This window comes from Neofelis nebulosa, chromosome 2, assembly GCF_028018385.1.
Source record: "Neofelis nebulosa isolate mNeoNeb1 chromosome 2, mNeoNeb1.pri, whole genome shotgun sequence".
In the NCBI taxonomy this organism is placed as follows: Eukaryota; Metazoa; Chordata; class Mammalia; order Carnivora; family Felidae; genus Neofelis; species Neofelis nebulosa.
The window spans coordinates 210,753,116-210,773,277 of record NC_080783.1 but is presented as its reverse complement, the minus strand read 5'-3'; the positions used below and the strand labels follow the sequence as shown (position 1 = coordinate 210,773,277).

Genomic DNA, 20,162 nt, shown 5'->3' with positions numbered 1-20,162 from the left:
GGATACGGTACCCGGTCGCAGCCAACAAGACACACGAACAAAGGCAAGAAGGGCGTTCAGAGAAGAGGATAGCACACGCAACGGGGTGCGTTCAGGAGAAAAACTGCTGCGCGGGCTCGGGACCGGGTGGGGGTGGGACGGCACACCTCAGCATCCCAAGAGAAACGACCGAGTGCAAAACGCGGTGAGAAATGCAGCTGGAGGGACAGGCCGGGGCCATGCCCACCATGCCAGGACCTCGCGTTCATGCCTGGCCGTCGGGAGCCTTGCCGGGGGTTTGAGCAAGAGGGGGCCACGGTGAGGTTCACATTTCTGAAAGGTCACTCTGGCTGCATCAGTATGGAGAACAGACTCAAAGAGGAAGGGCCAGAAGCAGAAAAAGCAGTTAGAAAGTCCCACAGTGCTGGACCCTTGGGATGGGAAAAATGAGGCAATGTCACCCCCAGCTGGCACCAGGAGGGTGCACACATTCACGCGGACCTTTCAGGGCAACCCGTGCAAATGGCCTGCCCATTAAACGTTGTAACATTCTTTGAAAAATGTTAAGTACCTCTTCTCGGAGCGGCTCAAAGTCCCTTAACACACTCGGAACCTGACCCTTCCTAGGGGAAGCGGGGCCGTGCGGTCTGTGCAAAACCATCAGCCCAGGCTGTGACATCCTAGCTCATCTGTCACCGGAAGCACAAGACACAGGGGAGGGGCCCTCGGAGGAGCAGGGCAAGGGCAGGAAGGAGCTCTACTTGCCAGGGCACATCCTTTCTGCATTCTCTTTTACCACTTCTAAATGTTAGCCACTAACAAAGTCAAACCAAGTAAAAAAAAGGAAGAAGGAAGGAAGGAGAAAGAAAGTGTCCACAATGCCTGAGCGCCTTCATTTTTCTTTACTATAAAACCTCTAAGACATTTTCTACAAGACCTGGTGACTCAAAACTTCTCAACGGGAAAACATTTCTCATAGGGGAAATGGAAAATTATGGTAATTTGCACAACGAATGTGTCACCCGAGAAATCTTTATGAGCAGAAATTCCTTCCGGGGACAAAAGTGAAAATCCCCTAGAAGGGCAGCCGGCGGCCTTTGCCAGGTGCGGCCGAGCCGCTCGGACGCCGCGATGACCTTCCAGAGAGGCTCACACGCAGCTCTGCGCGCGGCCTCAGGGACTTGCCGGACCCCCGGCCCCAGTCACCCCCTCCTGCCTCGGCATCAAACCAAAGCGGGCCGAGCACCTCGGGTTCCTTTCTTGAAATGGGGATGATGAGGATACAAGTTCCCGCTGCACGACGCGGCTGCCGGCGACCATCATTCCAGCTGCACGTGAACCCACGCTAGCGATACCGAAGGAAAAAGGGGAATCTGATGCCAACTTCTTCTAAAAGATGTGAAATCTCACCAGGCCCCCATCAAATGAAAGAGGACCAGGAAAAGGCCCTGCAAATGGCAATGCTTGTGCCGCTCAACAGTAACCGAAACACAGGCTGCAGTGCTCATCCTTGACGGCAAAAGTCACCTACCTGCTCTCTGCAAAGAACACGATGATTCCGGAGGAACACCGGGGCTTTCATTGAGAAAGCAGGTAGAACATGACAATTCCAAAGGAAGGATTAGTTGTCCCATGATACTAGTCAGGGTTGGGACCCAAGCCAAAAGGAAAAAGGAAGTTGGGAGTGGATGTATTCGGACTTCAACGCAGCACGTGCATTTCACGTTACTTTTCCTTGGCTTGTCGCCTCACTAGGATTCGTGACTGCTAAGATCCCTTCTAGTGTGAAGATTTAATAAATGTTGAATAAATGCTTTCACCAATAAGACTGCCAGATGACAAATGGCATGCAAAGTATAACAGATACCAAGCGAGCGACAAAAATGAGACAGTAACCCAGCACTGAGCAGACTTTCATTTAAAACTTTCCCTATACGGGGCGCCTGGGTGGCTCAGTCGGTTAAGCGTCCGACTTTGGCTCAGGTCACGATCTCGCGGTCCATGAGTTCAAGCCCTGCGTCGGGCTCTGTGCTGACTGCTCAGAGCCTAGAGCCTGGAGCCTGTTTCAGATTCTGTGTCTCCCTCTCTCTCTGACCCTCCCCCGTTCATGCTCTCTCTGTCTCAAAAATAAATAAACGTTAAAAAGAAAAAATTAAAAAAAAAAAAAAACTTTCCCTATATTGGAGGACGCCGGGGTGGCTCAGTCTGTTGAGCATCTGACTTTGGCTCAGGCCATGAGTTTGCAGTTCGTGGGTTCGAGCCCTTCATCCGGCTCTGTGCTGTCAGCGCAGAACCTGCTTTGGATCCTCTGTCTTCCTCCCTCTCTGCTCCTCCCCCACTCACACTCTCCCTCTCAAAATTAAACATTTAAAAAAACAAAAACCTTCCCTGTATTGGAAATCTTGAGATGGACAAGAGCTACACAGGACATATATATTCGGATACAGAACTATGCACAGCAGAAGCCAGCACCAAACTGTCTACTCACTATTCCAGATAGTTGGTTCGACTAAAAATATTTTGTAAAACTTGACTGAGGAAAACTAAATGAGTACAAGGATATTTTAGAGGGCTATTTTGGGTTATGTTAGGCCTGGATAACAAGTGGTCAAGAACTCAATGTCTCCATTTCCAATGATTAAAAAAAAATTTTTTTTTAATGTTTTTATTTATTTTTGAGACAGAGAGAGACAGAGCATGAGCAGGGGAGGGGCAGAGAGAGAGGGAGACACAGAATCCGAAGCAGGCTCCAGGCTCTGAGCTGTCAGCACAGAGCCCGACGCGGGGCTCGAACTCACGGAGTGTAAGATCATGACCTGAGCTGAAGTCGGCCACTTAACCGACTGAGCCACCCAGGCGCCCCTCCAATGGTTTTTTAAAACTGCTGTGCTCCTCAACTCCAGCTGCTAAAGGGCAGCTCTAGAACAGTTTCTGGACAACAGCCCTGGGAGGATTCAGGAAGCTCAGGGCCCCAGTGCTTGCCCTTGAACAAACAGCGCTGGCTGACCTCCAGCCCCTCAAATCCCCTCCACCTGCAACAGCCGTGAGTCAGCAGAGCTGCTGGAAGCCTTTTAACGACTGATTGACTCGCAAACCCTGGCGGTTTTTCAGCCAGTCGCTTTGGAGTGTGAGCTTCCGAGAGAAACTTGGAAAGCACCCTAGTTGCTGCCTGGTTCCTGTTTCCCGGTCCTAAGGGCTGAGAGAGACAGAGAGAGAGAGAGAGACACAAACAGGTACAGAAAGAGAGCTTGCAGCAGCCCTGTAAGGTATGCAGACCAGCCCCAAGGGGCCACTTACTGGGGCCACAGTGGGGGAAGTCGGCACATACACTTAATTCTTAGAAGTATGGAAGACTGGTCAGCATTCTAAATGTTCTGTTCCTTTTTTTTTTTTTTTTTAAGAGTTTATTTTTATGTAATCTCTACATGCAACACGGGGCTCAAACTCACAACCCTGAGATCAAGAGTCACACGCACCACTGACCCAGGCCAGCCAGGTGCCCCTAAATGTTCTGTTTCATCCATTTTACCCTTATCTTCTCAACTTCCCAAATGTAAATATAAATTAGGGGTGAATATTGGCAGCCTATGTCGTAAATAAGAGTTAACACTCTTGTTATACAAAAGGCTCCTCATACAAACAACAATGAAAACGTTATGTCCCCATAAAAGCTTGTGCACAAATGTTCACGGCAACATTACTTGTAATAGTCAAAAGGTGGAAACAATCCAAATGTCCGTCAACTGATGGATAAATAAAACGTGGTGTGTCCAGGCAATAGAATACTGGACAATAAAAAAGTAATAATAAAGGGGTGCCTGGGTGGCTCAGTCTGTTAAGAATCTGACTCGTGAGCTCAGCTCAGGTCTTGATCGCAGGGCCATGAGTTCAAGCCCCACGTTGGGCTCCACACTGGGCATCGAGGTTACTTAAAACAAACAAAACAAAAAAGTAAAAATATATGCTACAACATGAATGAACCTGGAAAATATCATGCTAAATGAAGGCAGCCAAAAGACCACAAGTTACAGGATTCCATTCACATGAAATGCCCAGAACAGGCCTATCCATAAGGATAGATAATGACTGCCTACTAGGGCTCGGGGAGACAGAGGGGAACAAAGAGTGACTGGTAATGGGTTTCTTTCGAGATAATACAAATGTTCTGAAAATAGAGAGAGGTGAGGGGCGCCTGGGTGGCGCAGTCGGTTAAGCGTCCGACTTCAGCCAGGTCACGATCTCGCGGTCCGTGAGTTCGAGCCCCGCGTCAGGCTCTGGGCTGATGGCTCGGAGCCTGGAGCCTGTTTCCGATTCTGTGTCTCCCTCTCTCTCTGCCCCTCCCCCGTTCATGCTCTGTCTCTCTCTGTCCCAAAAATAAATAAAAAAACGTTGAAAAAAAAAAATTTTAAAAAAAAGAAAATAGAGAGAGGTGATAGTTGTGCAACTCTGGGAATATACTGCAAGCCATTTAATTGTACACTTTTTTTTAATGTTTATTTTTGAGAGAGAGAGAGAGAGAGAGAGAGAGAGAGACACAGTGTGAGTGAGGGAGGGACAGAGACAGGGAGACACAGAATCCAAAGCAGGCTCCAGGCTCTGAGCTGTCAGCACAGAGCCCAATGTGGGGCTCAAACCCACGAGACGTGAGATCATGACCTGAGCCGAAGTCAGCTGCTTCACCAACTGAGCCACCCAGGCACCCCAATTATATGCTTTAAATGGGTGCTGCATGGGTATCTCAATAAAGCTATTAAAAATTAATCAACAAGAAAAAAAAAAATCTCCCAACAGAAAAATGAGTCAAGGAAATGACGAGGCAATTCACAAAAGAAACACAGGTGGTCAATGTATTCTATACAGAAAAAAAGACGTTCAGCCTAATAAAGAAATATAAAGAAGTACGAGATACCACTTCCAGAACAGGGCGAGCAAAAATCTAAAAGACTGACAGTTCCCACTGTGGGCCAGGGCGTGTTCTCAGGATCATGAAACGGTACACTTTGTCTAGATGGCGGCCTGCTGATACCGATGCAAATTTTTTTTTTTTTTAAACGTTTTTTTTTTTTTTAATTTATTTTTTGGGGACAGAGAGAGACAGAGCATGAACGGGGAGGCGCAGAGAGAGAGGGAGACACAGAATCGGAAACAGGCTCCAGGCTCCGAGCCATCAGCCCAGAGCCTGACGCGGGGCTCGAACTCACGGACCGCGAGATCGTGACCTGGCTGAAGTCGGACGCCTAACCGACTGCGTCACCCAGGCGCCCCTCCGATGCAAATTTTTAATGCATTCGTTGGTTGGGTAAAAACTAATGCTTGGATGTGAGTAGCTGATCAGAGAGCCCACGGTACAGATGCGGCGATTTCCCAATCGGATGGGGATTTCGCCCAGCTGGGAAAAACTGTGAGTCCTGGTAAAGGACTGTGGGTGGGACCGTGTGCCTGCGCCCGGAGAAAACAGCCTTGCTAATATGTAATCAGCTCCACCACGTGAAACAACTGGGAGGTTACCAAGATCACAGGCTCGTCATTTCCCAAGGGCAGCAGCACGTGGAGAAAATGCTGTCAAAGGGAATAACTGATAGCTGCTGTAGCTGCCTGCCTGCAGCGTGTTCCAGAATACATGCTACCTCATCACTACCCGCAGTAATCCCCAGAGAAGGGTGTTAATCTGATCACCCCCACTGTGCAGATAAGCAAATCAAGGCTCAGAGAGGTTGTCAGCTGACCCAGCTCTCACTGACACGCCCAGATTCAAGGCCAAGTCCATCATACTCTAAAGATGTGCTCTTTCCACTTCAGAAAAGGACAAAACCTCCGCAGACATGGAGTGCCAGCCTCAAAAGACCCTTAGTCTGTCCCCAAAGGGCGAATTCTGTCATTAATTGGCACTTACCAACTCCCTTTCCTTGTACTAATGAGTGTTACAAAACATCTTACGAAAACCCTTAGCGCACATCACTAAGTCTTAGTTCTCATCTCCGGTGTTTCCTGCTGCCAGAGGAAACACAAGATTAAAACTCGGAAACATCCTGATTTCTGGAAGCGTGGCACACCAGGTAACCAGGCCAAGTCTCACAGCAAACAACTACAAATGCTGAAGGAAAACTGTGAGACTTTTTTTTTTTTTAATGCATCAAAGAACCGGCAAGTCAGTGAGGAACACTGAGAGGTCAAACAAAAGTCAGCAAAGGCTGGAATCCAGACAGCAAGTGGAGCTTTGAGGGTGGGTATCGAAGGCACCTGCAGAACTGAGCGGGCTCAAGTTCTCTCTCCCTCCTAAGGAGGGAGGTCTCGTGTGAGAATCCTCCAGAATAAAGCTGGAGCCACATAGGATGATAAGTCAATGGAAAAACGGACTGCACAGAAACTGCCTATACCAAAATCTTGGCAGGTAAAATCCACCCCACCCCACCCCCAGAACTGGTAAACACTAGAAAGCCCCCAAAGAGATGACAGCCCAAACTCACACATTATAAAAGATGTACTTCAGGGAGACAAAAAGTGATCCCAGAATGAAAATATTAAATGCAAGAAAGAATGAGGACCAACTAAAGTAGTCAATAATAAGTGAGTGAATCCAAACAATACTGAACTAATGGCATCTTCCAAAATTTAAAAAAAGAACTAAAATGCACACCAATAGAATAAAAGGAGGGAGTGATGGGAATTAAAGCGTGCTAAGGTCCTTGATTGTTTGACAGCAGGCTGTGAAGACAGTAACTAAAGTTAGACTTTGGTGATTTATGTAGATATGGAATAAACTCAAAAACAATTCTAATAAAAGATCCCAACAACGTTTTATGGAATTTGACAAGCACAATCTAAAATGAAGATGGGGGCACCTGGGTGGCTCAGCTGGTTAAGCATCTGACTCTTAATCTTGGCTTAGGGTATTTGGCTCATGCTCCATGAGATCAAGCCCCACATCAGGCTCTGTGCTGACAGCATGGAGTCTGCTTGAGAGCCTCTCCCCCACCTTCCCCACTTGCACGTGCTCTCTCTCAAGATAAACGTTAAAAAATGAAATGAAATTAAAATGGAAGAGCAAAGGGCCAAGGCCCTACTAGGTTCCAAAAACTATCACATAAAAATTCAGCCATTAAGGCAGAATGATATTGGCAGAGAGACGGAGAATAGTAAAGAGCTCAGAAACAGATCCACGTTATCTGTGGACATTGACGTATTGAGACGGTCAGTGGTCACATTTACAGAACCACATGAAAGGGATTCCCCCCCCCCCAAAAAAAATAGTACTAGGACAATTTAGTCCATTTATATATGGGGTTTTTTTTTGTGTGTGTGTGTGTGTTTTTTTTAAAGGAGGGGCGCCCAGATGGCTCCGTTAAGCATCCAACTCTTGATTTGGGCTCAGGTCATGATCTCATGGTTGGTGGGATGGAGTCCCGCGCTGGGTTCTGTGCTGGTGGCACCTCACACGTGTGTGCTCTCTCGCTCTCTCTCAAAATAAATAAACTGAAAAAAAAAATTTTTTTTTTAATAAAAATTTGTGGCGGGGGGGGGGGGGGGCGCCTGGGTGACTCAGTCCGTTGAGCATCTGACTTCAGCTCAGGTCATGATCTCGTGGTTTGTGAGTTCGAGCCCCGTGTCAGGCTCTGTGCTGACAGCTCAGAGCCTGGAGCCTCTTTCAGATTCTGTCTCTCTCTCTCTCTCTCTCTCTCTCTGCCCCTCACCCACTCACACTCTATCTCTCCTTCAAAAATAAATAAACATTAAAAAAAAATTGGGGGGGGGGGGGGAAGCATGGCTCAGACAGTTAAGCGTCCAACTTCAGCATCCAACTTCAGAGGTCATGATCTCACAGGTTTGAGCCCCGCATCAGGTTCTGGGCCGACAGTTCAGAGCCTGGAGCCTGCTTTGGAGTGACTGTGTGTGTGTGTGTGTGTGTGTCTGTCTGTCTCTCTCTGTCTCTCTGTCTCTCTCTCTCTCTCCCCCCGCCCCTCCCCCACTCATGCTGTCTCTCTCAAAAATAAACATTAGAAAAATTTTAGGTGTGCCTGGGTGACTCAGCTGAGTGTCCGACTTTAGCTCAGGTCATGATCATGCTGCTCTTGGGTTCCAGCCCCGCATCAGGCTCTGTGCCAACAGCTCAGATCTATGCCTCCCTCCCTCTCTCTGCCCCTCCCCAGCTCATGCGCTCTCTCAAAAATGAATAAATATTTAAAAAGCTTAAAAGTTGTTTTAAATAAAATTTTTGAAAAAGGAAAAAAGAAATCAGCCCATCTCATAGCATACACAAAAATTATTTTAAATGGACTAAAGACCGTAACGTAAAAGGCAAAATCAAAAAAATGTTTGCACGACAACATACAGGGGAATATTTTTATAAAGTAGGAAGGAAGTTCTTAAAAGGAACAGAAAGCGCAAACCATAAAAGAAAAAAAAATTATAAACATTAAAATTAAGAATTTGTTTAAAAAAAAAAAAACCACAGTGAAAAGCAACAAACAGGAGGAAATGGGACAGGTACAACACATATAACCGAAAAAGGGCCAGTCTACAAAACAAAAACCAAAAAAAACAAGAAATCCATATACAATAAAAAGACAGGGGGGGCGCCTGGGTGGCGCAGTCGGTTAAGCGTCCGACTTCAGCCAGGTCACGATCTCGCGGTCCGTGAGTTCGAGCCCCGCGTCAGGCTCTGGGCCGACGGCTCGGAGCCTGGAGCCTGTTTCCGATTCTGTGTCTCCCTCTCTCTCTGCCCCTCCCCCGTTCATGCTCTGTCTCTCTCTGTCCCAAAAAAAATAAATAAAAAACGTTGAAAAAAAAAATTAAAAAAAAAAAAAAAAAAAAGACAGGGGAGCCCGGGGGGCTCAGTCGGTTGAGCGTCCGACTTCAGTTCAGGTCAGGATCTCGCAGTTTGTGAGTTTGAGCCCCGCGTTGGGCTCTGTGCCGACAGCTCAGAGCCCGGAGCCTGCTTCGGATTCTGTGTCTCCCTCTGTCTGCCCCTCCACTGCTTGTACTCTGTCTCTCACATTGTCTCAAAAATAAATAAACATTAATAAATAAAATGAAATAAAATCGACAACCCAGTAGAGAAATAAGCAAAAGATTTAAGCAGCTTTTTCACAGCAGCTGAAACCTGAATAAGTATACGAGGGACACCTGGCTGGCTCAGTCAGGCGAGCACGTGCCTCTTACTCTCAGGGTCGTGAGTTCAAGCCCCACATTGGGTGTGGAACCTCGTTAAACAAGAATTTTCATAAGTATATGAAAAGATGCTTAGCCCACTAATAATCATGAAAATGAAAATCAAAACCACACAAGACGTCATTCCCATCAGATTACTAGAAATTTAAAAAAAAAAATTTTTAACGTTTATTTATTTTTGAGAGACAGAATGAGCAGGGGAGGAACAGAGAGAGAGGGAGACACAGAATGCAAAGCAGGCTCCAGACTCTGAGCTGTCAGCACAGAGCCTGACACGGGGCTTGAACCCATGAACCGTGAGATCATGGCCTGAGCTGAAGTCAGTTGCTTAACCCACTGAGCCACCCAGGTGCCCCAGATTACGAAAAAATTTTAGAGCCTAATAAAACCAGAGTTGGGAGGATGTGAAACAAACAGAATTTTCAGTTGAACTGTAAACGGGGGAAGGCACTTTGGAAACGTTACGCATTATTTGGTTGGGCTGAAGGTCACACACCCTGAGATTCAGCCACACTCCTGAGGGTGCGCCCTGCAGAAGCTGCACGTGGGGGCCAGGAATGCTCACAGCAACACCGTCTCAGCAAAATACTCAACAACCCAGAAGTCCGCTAGCAAGAGAAAGGATAAGTAAATTCTCCTGCAAGGGAACTTTATCCGTGAAAGTGAAATACAACTACAGGCAACATGCATCACTCTCAAGAACCCATATTAAGCCAACAATTTAAGAAACTAAAGAAAACAACATGATTATATTGAGTTCAAAACATGCAAAATGAGGGGTGCCTGGGTGGCTCATTCGGTTGAGTGTCAGACTTCGGCTCAGGTAACGATCTCGCAGTTGGTGAGTTCGAGCCCCGCGTCGGGCTCGGTGCTGCAAGCTCGGACCTGGAGCCTGCTTCGGATTCTGCGTCTCCCTCTCTCTCTGCCCCTCCCCTGCTCACGCGTGCGCGCGCTCGCTCTCTCTCCCTCTCTCTCAAAAAAATAAATAATAAAAACAAAACAAAAACATGCAAAATGAGACAACACATTGTTTAGTAATACAAACACACGTGGTTGAAACTGTAAAGAGAATGGTAAAAGCAAAACTGTGATGAGCTGGGGGCGGGGGCAGGACAGGATAGGATTAGGGAGGGGTGTTCCAAAGGTAACAAACAGTAACATTCTTATTTGTAAATTGAGCCATGGGTACATGGGTTTCCTTGTATCTATTCTTTATGCTGTATATATTTCTTTGTATCTACTCAATATTTAACAAAAAACAACTTACAAAATTAAACAATGTTCTTTCTGACTTTAAACAATGTTTTTGTTTTTTAATTTTATTTATTTTGAGAGAGGGAAACAGAGGGCGAGCAGGGGAAGGGCAGAGAGAGACAGAGGGGGAGAGAGAGAATCCCAAGCAGGCTCCACACTGCCAGCACAGAGCCCCATGCAAGGCTCAAACCCACAAACCGTGAGATCATGACCTGAACCGAAACCAAGAGTCAGATGCTTAACCAACTGAGACACCCAGGCGCCCCTAAACAATGTTTCGAGGCATGAACTTGGGCAGCTGAGTTACAGTAAACCAGGAAAGTCCCTGACGGGGGCCCCCCACTGCCAAGACTACCGAAATGAGACGTGCTGCACACCAGGCTCAGAGCGCTGGAGAAACAGCTTCCCGCTGGGCACCAGCGCCTCCCATTCGGGACAGGAAAGTGGCTGCTTTGATTAATAACAGTTCCAGCATAGGAAGTGGTGTGGGTGGGGGGAACAGGTTCTACTGCCAGACCTCTTATGACAAAAAACTGAGTGCTTTTTCTTTTTTTTTTTTTTTGGGGGGGGGGGTTCCAGTTTTACTGAGAAATAATTGACATACATCACTGGGTAAGTTTAACGTGTACAGCTCGTCTGAGTTGCCATATACGGTGACGTGTGATCACAACAGGTGCAGCTGACATCCTCCTTCTCACAGAGATACAAGAAAAATAAAGAGGGGCACCTGGGTGGCTCAGTTGGCTAAGGGGCTGACTCTTGGTTTTGGCTCAGGTCATGATCTCCCAGTTCGTGAGTTCAAGCCCTGAGTTGGGCTCTGTGCCGACAGTGTGGAGCCTGCTTGGGATTCATTCATTCTCTCTCTCTCTCTCTCTCTCTCTCTCTCTCTCTCTCTCTCTCTCTCTCTCCCTCCCTCCCTCCCTCCCTCCGCCCCTCCCCTGCTCGTGCTCTCTCTCTCTCAAAATAAGTAAACTTAAAAAAAAAAAGAAGGAAAACAATTTTCTCCTGTGATGAGGGCTCACAGGATCTACTCTCAACGGCCCCCCTTTTGTCACACGGCAGTGTCAGCTGCAGTCATCAAAATGTCAGAGGAGGCTTCTGATGTTACCAGGAACCCACTGCACCTGCTTTCGGGGTGGTCCCGCCCTCAGCGGGAACCGCCACCTCCGAGCCTCCGCAGGCGGCTGTTTAGACAGGAGTGAGCAACTCCCACTTCTAACCAGGCCCTCTGCCTCTTTCCTTGGAAGTTCAAGGCTTACATCTCTCCAGTTCCTGACAAGCAGGCTTGACTCCCCGAGCCCAGAGCCCAAGCCCCGGTTTTCCGCATGAATCCGTGGCGATTACAGTCCAGAGGTCTACTTTCACTGGCCCTTGGATGGGTAGCTACTGGTGGCAGGGGGACCCACGAGAGGGCCGGGTACCTGTGCCGACAGCGCACACGTCCGCAGCAAGTGCGGAAACCGCTCAGCAAACGCTTATGCTTCGACCTCTGTTATTTCAGTCATTTAGAAACCGTGCCCAGCAAAGGAAGGAGGGAGTGGTCTCCAGGACAACATGCTTTGTGCACACAAACGTATCTGGAGTTTTTCATTTTCTCTCAGGCTGGGTCCCTCCCTTTTGTGACCACCCGCGCAAGCACCATCCTTCGAGGAATTTCAGGACGGTAAAGAGTGAGCCACCTGGTCTTTTATGTGGCAAACTAGTAAAACCCTGAAGCCCCGCCCACAGAGGCTGCCCTTCTACACGCAGGAGCTCAGTGTCTGTAAACAGAATCAAACCACTTGACGCTTACAAAATGGTCCTCCCTAGATACACACAGAGACATATACATGCAGGCAATAGCTCTGGAAGGATCCACAGATACCATTAACAGTTCTCTGGGAGGGGAAATGGGTCAGGTATGGAAGGGTGACTCGCCTCCCCACAAGGCATTCTTTGGAACCTTCTGACTTTTGTACCTTGTATGTATCCCTATACCATTTTTTTTCTTCCTCAACTGTGCACGCTCTGTTTTGACCCTCTCAAGGGTCCTCTTCTCCTAACACATAATAACACCAGTTACCAATTACGGAGTCAGGGACCCAACTAAGCATTTCACATTCATCACCTCATCAATAATTCCACCAATAAAGTTACGTGTGAGGTCATCAGTATCCCCATTTTACAACGGAAGAAACTGAGGCTTGGAGAGACCAAGTATTTTGCCCAGAGGCACATCTAGTGGGTATAAGAACGAGGAAGAGTCCAGGTATGTCTGACTTCTGACCAGTACCCGACACTGCAGGCTTCTAGCGGGAGACCATCTGGCCCCAGGAGATGTTTGGCAATGTCCAGAGTCATGTTTCATCGTCACAGCTGGTGAGGTAGGTGAGTATTACAGGCATCTATGGGTGGAGACCAGGGATGCCATAACCATCCCGAAGTGCACAGGACAGCTCACAACAAAGATTCACGCAGCTCTGAATGTCGAGAACACCAAGATTGAGAAGGGGCTGTCTGGGCGACTTCGTCGGTTAAACATCCGACTTCGGCTCAGGGCATGAATCTTGTGGTGAGTTTGAGCCCCATGTCAGGCTCTGTGCTGACAGCTGGGAGCCTAGAGCCCGCTTCAGGGAAACAATTCTGTGTTTCCCTTTCCCTCTGCCCCTCCCCCACTCGCACTCTGTCTCACTCTCAAAAATAAATGAACATTAAAAAATAGAAATTGAAAAAAAAAAATCAAAGTTGAGAAACCATGCTCTACTAGAAAAAGACAGAGGAACTATCTTCTGACCTCAACTGTCAAATCTCACAGGTCACCATTTTATTTCGCACCCCTACTCCAGCCGGATACCAAATAAACCGTCAGGTTTCTCCTGTCTTCAATCAATAGCATGCCAGCCCCACATCACGTCGGGGTTCTCTCCAACCCGACTGCTGGTTCCTCCCTAGCCAGCCAAGGCTGATCATTCATCCACCCAAGTATGTCTACTGAGCGCCAGCTATGTGCCGGGGACCAGAAGAAACAAGCCCCGTCCCCGCCTGCACGATGCCAATGGGCCAACGGGGAGACGAAGAAACCTAGGATTATCCCGTGAGGTAGGAATGCATTGAGACATCAGTGCAGGATGCTAAGAAATCAACAGAGGAGGCGCTCTACCCTCAGCTGGGGTGGGTGACCGGGCAGGGCCCAGAGAAGGCTTCCCAGCAGGATTTGAGCTTATGGGAATTCAACAGGCAGAGGCAATCCTTCCCTTCCCAAAGGACCCCTCGCCAGACCATTCAGCGTACGGTCTCTGAGAATCCACAGATGGACCCCTTTAATCAGAGAGCTTGGCAGAACTCCCAGAGCGGTCGCTGATCCCCTCTGGACAATCGGGATAATTCCTGCCTTGAGCGAGGACACAACCCGGCTTCCCCACCGGGCATTCTCAAAACAATTCTGTGATGTAGGTACTGTTATCCCTATCTGACAGAGGAGGAAACTGAGGCACAGCAGTGACGTAACTGGCCCTCAGGATACAGAGCCACTAAACAGAGATTCACACCTAACACCAGAGTCCTCACCGCCTACGAGGGGAGCTTCACAAATGTCAATCCAAACACGCTGTTCAGTCTGATCTCCCCCCCATCTCAGCAGAGCCTTCCACCATCAGTCATCCTTCCCCTGGATCGCCTCACACTCGGGAATAGACCCCGTAGTGTTCCTTGTGTTGTATGGTGATTACCCACCCGGCTAAGAGCTCCTTGCTCCCAGGATCCAGTCTTCCCTAGCTAGCACCTGCCATGGCGTCTGACCTGCTGGGCACAGGAAGCGCTGAATGCATTAACAAGCCAGGACTCCCTGTGCCCAAGCATGTCAACCCACCTGAAGCCAGAGCAGTCTGCCTTGGGGAACGCCCAGCCCTCTGTCACCAATACAGGGGACGTTCCCTCAGGCTGGGCCCAAGCCCCAGGGTCAGCAATCCAGTCACAAAGGGACCAAGCAGGCTCCCTTAGCCAGCTTTCCCTCCAGCTTTGGGACACTCATGATTCGTTCTTTGGTTGTACACCAGATGCTTATGTTTGGGGACATGCTGTACAAGAATACAGATCTTTAAACATGAGAACCTTAAAAGGAATGAACATGTGCTCCCCACTCTGTCTGCCAGATGGGGTGCAGACAATAATGGCAGGGGCTGGAGCGGCCAGCTTGGACCAGGAGACATGATCACTAGAACCCCATTTCCGGATACTTCACAGAACAGAGCAAGATGCCCTACCAACTCTGGCCTGCCTACTTCTAGGTTATCAAGAGGAGAGGAGTAAATTTCGAGTTTGTTTCAGCCACTGTATTTTGGGATTGCTTGGCTGGAGCATGTTAGGCTGTACTTGATTAAAACAAGGTGTGAGCATTTGCCCAGTGATTAACCTAGTCTGGTCTTCATTGGTAAACCACGAATAATGACAGCAACAATCTCCCAACCACACTCAGATACTGTCCTCACTGTACAGCTTGAAAGAAAAAGCTGCCTTGAAAGGGTGATTTGAATCGCGCTGAGCCTAGAGAAGAAGAAGGACAAGCGAGCTGACCTTCTGGTCTGTTTCATCCTTGAGCATTACCGACATACCTCAGATTTCCAAGGAGCCCAGGCTACTCTTTTCTGACAGTTTGCGTAAACTCCAGCTTGGCTCTCCTCCTCCGGCTCATCACCTGAATCAAAGACACCCAGGCAGAAAATCGGATGAGAACCTGCAAGGCACCTGCTCCCTAAAAGCCGCCCTTTTTCACTCATCCATGAAACACAGGCAAATTCAGAGCCCGGCACAAAGTCAGTCCTCAGTACAAGTTCGTTTGGATCATTATCGGCCTGCTGCGTGCCGGACCCTGTGCCGGCCACCCGGGACACAAAGATGAGTAAACCCTCTCCCAGCCCTCACACACCCCTACTTACCAGAAAGACATAACACAATGCTGAAAAGCAAGAGCAACAAGGCTGTGCCCAAGTTACCGCATTGCTACAGCATTAGCATCCCTCCGGGGGGGTCTCAGACACTCTTGCTTTCCCATGAAATATACTCTTGCCCCAGGTGAGCACACCCACTCCCACAACCTTAGTGACTTTTGATGGAGGACGACTTCTGGCTCGCCACTGTATAGTCCCACTTGACTGTTCCACAGGCACCTGCTTTCAACATGTTCAAAACTAAACGTATCTTCCCTTCTCACAGCTACTCCCCGGCCTGTTCCCTATCACACTGAGTGGCACCACCACCTGGGGGTCACAAGTGTGAGGTCAGTCCCGACACCTCTCTGCCCCTAGGAGCCACAGACATAAATACGTGATTCTGATACTGCCCTGAAGGAAGAAAAGCATAAAAGTTCTCCTTGCTCATCTATGTAACCACCGAGTTTGGCCAGTTCTCCAAAACCTCTCTCCCCACCCTCTGCCTCTAACCTAACTCAAGACCACCCTCGTTTCTCACCTGGATTCTTCTAGCAGCCTCTTAACGGGTCTCCAGGCCTGCTCCCTTTAACGCCTCCTCCACATAAACAGGTGATCTTTCTAGTCCACCCATCTGATTCTTACGTGGCTTTCCATTAACCTAAAACTTAAAAGCCCTTAACCAGGTTCACAAGGTCCCACAGGACCAGACCACAGCCTGCTTCTTTAGTCTTACCTCTTGTCTCTGTCTCTAGGGCAGAGAACTCAATTCAGTTATGCCAGGAGCCCCTAAACTTTCTCACACACCCCCGTCTTCAGGTGAGAATCCTCCCCCTTTTCTTGCGTCCTTTAGGTCTCAGCTTCCTGGGGAGAGAAAGCCTCCCTGGATCCGCCTAGACTGAGTGAGGTGCCTCTACTCTGTTTCCCGAGCAAGGAGAACTTTTATGCTTTTCTTCCTTCGGGGCAATTTCAGAATCACGTATTTATGTCCACGGCTCCCACATGAGTCTCTAAGCTCTGGGCGATGACCACGAAACGAACAGTCACAACAACAAACACACACAGCATTTACGTTATACTAGGAAGGGTTCTCCACACCTTGCACCTATTACCTTATTTAATCTTTAGAACAGCCTTAGGAGGCAGGTTTCATTACCATCTCTGCTTTAAGGATGAGGAAACCGGGGCAGACAGCGAGAACCTCACGTGTTTCAGGACACAGCCGGCAAGCACCGAGTCCGGATCCAAACCCCGGCTGCCTGGCTCCACAGTTCACACTTTCAACCACCCCACCAGGATCAAGTCTGTCTGTGCACTCGCTCTAGCCTCACACCCTATCAGGTGCCTAGCCGCCGCGGGTGGAAGGAAGGAATGAATGAAATAATCCTGTACAGGGGCAGTGTGGACCTCCCACTCTGCCAACACCTCCTGGACCGGCAAGCCAGTGCCCTCCTGCCCCCGACGCGCCGACGCGAGCGGCCCCGACACCGCGCCACGCTGCGGCCGCAGAACGACCACCCGCCACGGCGCGCGAGGTCAAGGGACGGTGACAGCCGGGCGGCGGGGGCGGAGATGCTACGAGCCGGGGTGTCACCCAAGCCGGGAGGCGATTCGCGCTCCCTCGCGGGAACTGCCGGTCCGCTCGCCCCCTCAGCGCCCGCTCGCCTGGCGGCTGCCCCGCACCCCCTTGCCCCGCGGGGTCACCCCCCAATCCCGGTTCCCTTCCCCTTCCACTTCCCTCCCCTCCCCCACACAACCGTCCCCGGCGTCCCGCTGCGCCCCATCCTTCACCGCCTCCGCCCGGCTCCCGGGACTCCCCGGGCCGCGGGCGTCTGCTGGCCCTCACCTGCCATGTCCCGGACCCCACCGTAGAGGGAGGTGCATCACGGCCGCGAGAAGGCCGGGGACGGCACTTCAGAGCAGACAAAGGGCGCCGCCATGTCAGAGTCGGGCGGAACCGACCTCGCTGGCTTCCCGGCTGCAACTTCCGGCGCATGCGCAGCGCCCGCGCCGGCCGAGGGCCGCGGACAGGCGCATGCGCCTACCTGCCCAGAAGTTCTGTATTACACACTACTCCGGCACTTAGAATTGTCCTCATTGTAACCCTTCCTTGGTTTTCTGTTCCAAACATAACAGTAACAGCTTCTCCGCGTTCAGCGCTTACTGTGTGCCAGGCACTGTTAAGCGCTTTACGCGCATGATCTCCTTAAATCTTCTCACTAACCGTGGGGTTAGGCTTTTTTCTCCCCCCTTTTGAAGAAGAGAAAACGGAGGCCCAGGAAGGTTGAACGAATTGCCCATTGTCACGTATCTTACAAGTGGTGGAGCAGAGATGTGAACCAGTTGTGTGGCTCCAAAGCAGCAGATCCCCATTTATGTTTTTTCTACCTTCTGAGCCAATCATTACCCCGTTCTCTATTTAGGGCAGAGCCAGGATTAGCCCGGGTGTGAATGAGGGTGCTAGAAACAAAAAAAAAAAGTGTCTGCAGACGTGAACAGTCCTTCTCTGGCCTCTTTCCAACTTTAAAGCACCTCTAGGCCGTTGACTTCTCTATTTCCTCACAGTTCGCGGGCTCTCTCCTTTCCTCACTTCTGATCCTGTTGATTTCCCATGAATGGTAACCACACTCTTGTCACCATCCTGAACTCCTTTGCTCCCTTGTCTTTTTGTCGTATGGATTTTGATGAGGTTTTGGGGTGATGGTGGGGTGGTCCAGAGCCAACAGCCAAGAAAGAATTCTTGAAGACATCTTTGGTGCAAAAAGGTGATTTTATTAAAACACGGGGACTGGACCCGTGGGCAGGAAGAGCTGCACCGGGGTCCTGACGGGTAACTCATTATATACCCTCAGGTTGGGGGGGGGGGGGGGGCGGTCAGGGATAGAGTGAGTCCCTAAGGTATTTTTGTAAGCAAGTTTTCCGGGACCTTGAGGGGCTAGCTGTTGCTAGGGAAATGCCATTTATTACCATTTAATAAAACCTTAGTCATGAGACCCTTCAGATGTATATCAGGGGGCCATAAGCTTGGAGTAGGATTGCCAGCACATGTTTTGGGGCAGCTGAGATAAAGGAAGTAGACTTACAGGATCCTCAAGGTTGGGATGATGTTAAGATTCTCTTTTGCCCCTAGCAAAGTGTCATCGAGGCAGCTGGGATCCTAGAGGGAGGTCACTGTGCTTGTTTCAAGGACTTGTCAGTGGGCTATGGGCCTATTAGGAATTTGATTTTTCACTTGTCTTAGTTTCCCACATCACCATGGCAAGCACTTGAACTGCTTTCCTTTGTTTTGGGGTAGCCAGGAGTGTCCCAGAAACATCACACATGTTCAACCGGGGTGGGCATGGGGGGTGCTGTTAGCCTGTACTTTGCCCTCAGCTTGCCCCACGCTCCCTCATCAGGTTTGGTAAGCTTTCCAACCCTCAGTAAATCCAGCTGCTCCTTTTCTCTTTGATTGCACCCACAGCCAAGCACAGTTGGAAGAAGTACCCAAAGGGACAGACTGTTACCTACAAATTCATGATGGCTAGCCTGAAAAGGAGCTTCAGCAAACATGGGTCAGCCAAGTCACCACTCCTCCCTTCACAACAACTAGGAAAACTAAAAGGACTCAGTAGCAGGTTGACTTCACTCTTTCTTTTAAAGAAAATCATAGCAAATCTGATAGGACCCCTCTTGTGCTCCCAGTATGAAGGACACAGATCTACCTCTGTGTCCATCTGTGTTGGGTATAGTCCACCCACTCCTTCCAGAATCGAAAAGTTCAAATACCATTTCCCACACTCAGTTGCAGTTAGAATTCCAGATACAGATGAGTTCTGCAAGTTGGTAAGAACTGTCCTACCGATGTTAGCTCATTGCGGCTGGCAAGCAAGGTCATGCACATGTGAGGGTCTTCAACAGGGCATGGTGGCCAGTCTCCAGCTCCGCTAGTGTTCAGAAGCCATCTGTGAGATGGTGACAGCCAAACTCAGCATTCCAGTGCCTGGGAACCAGCTTCTAGTCCCAAATCTAGATCCGTGGATTCCTGCTGGTGATCTGTTGAATGCAATAATCTCAGTGGTGGCTTCTTGATTCCTCATTTTCCTGACTGTGGCAGAAGTAAAAGCGTCTGACTGGTGAGTTCCATGGTGTTCTGAGAGCCATTACTAGGGGACCGGTCTAGAGACCATTCTTTCAGCCCCTCCAATAATGTTATAAACACTTAATTTTCTGTATTGAATCCCTTTTAGGTTAAAGGAAGACTGGAGACAACATGAGGGATCCTTGTAGTGATGGAAATGTTGGGCACCTTGACTATATCCATGTAAATATCGTGGTCGAGATAGTGTTCTATAGTTTTGCAAGATGTTAGCGTGGGGGTAACTGGGTAAAGAAGGAGGTGGTGGCATTGCTCTGTATTGTTTCTTAAGATTGCATGTGAGGGGCGCCTGAGTGGCTCAGTCGGTTGAGCGGCCGACTTTGGCTCAGGTCACGATCTCACACTCCGTGAGTTCGAGCCCCGCGTCGGGCTCTGTGCTGACAGCTCGGAGCCTGGAGCCTGTTTCAGATTCCGTGTCTCCCTCTCTCTGACCCTTCCCCGTTCATGCTCTGTCTCTTTCTGTCTCAAAAAAAAAAAAAAAAAAAAAAAAAAAAGATTGCATGTGAACCTACATTCTTTTTTTTTTTTTTTTTTTTCCAAAATAAAAAGTTTAAAGAGAAAGCCCAGCAAGGTTTCTATTTCTGCAGGAAACTGACCCCCAAGGGGTCAGGGCATTAGATTTGAAGGTGATGCAAATCTAGCCTATTTTGTGCAGGGAAAAAAATAGTTACATAAGTTATCACTTATCACAATACGTATTGTTGCCTGGGGGAAAGTGC

The 20,162-nt window shown here is 49.1% G+C and overlaps 1 protein-coding gene across 1 annotated transcript in view; it reads right to left on the bottom strand.

Annotated features, from left to right (window-relative positions):
• The window catches only part of ZBTB17 (zinc finger and BTB domain containing 17), a 35,046-nt gene extending 17,758 nt beyond the window's left edge, over positions 1–17,288 (bottom strand). The window contains exons 1-2 of the mRNA XM_058718963.1: positions 17,152–17,288; positions 14,991–15,073 (exon numbers count right to left, since the gene is read on the bottom strand). The gene's annotated coding sequence lies outside the window, so the exon portion shown is untranslated. The remainder of the gene's footprint in view (positions 1–14,990; positions 15,074–17,151) is intronic.
• Between the last annotated feature and the right edge of the window lie 2,874 nt (positions 17,289–20,162).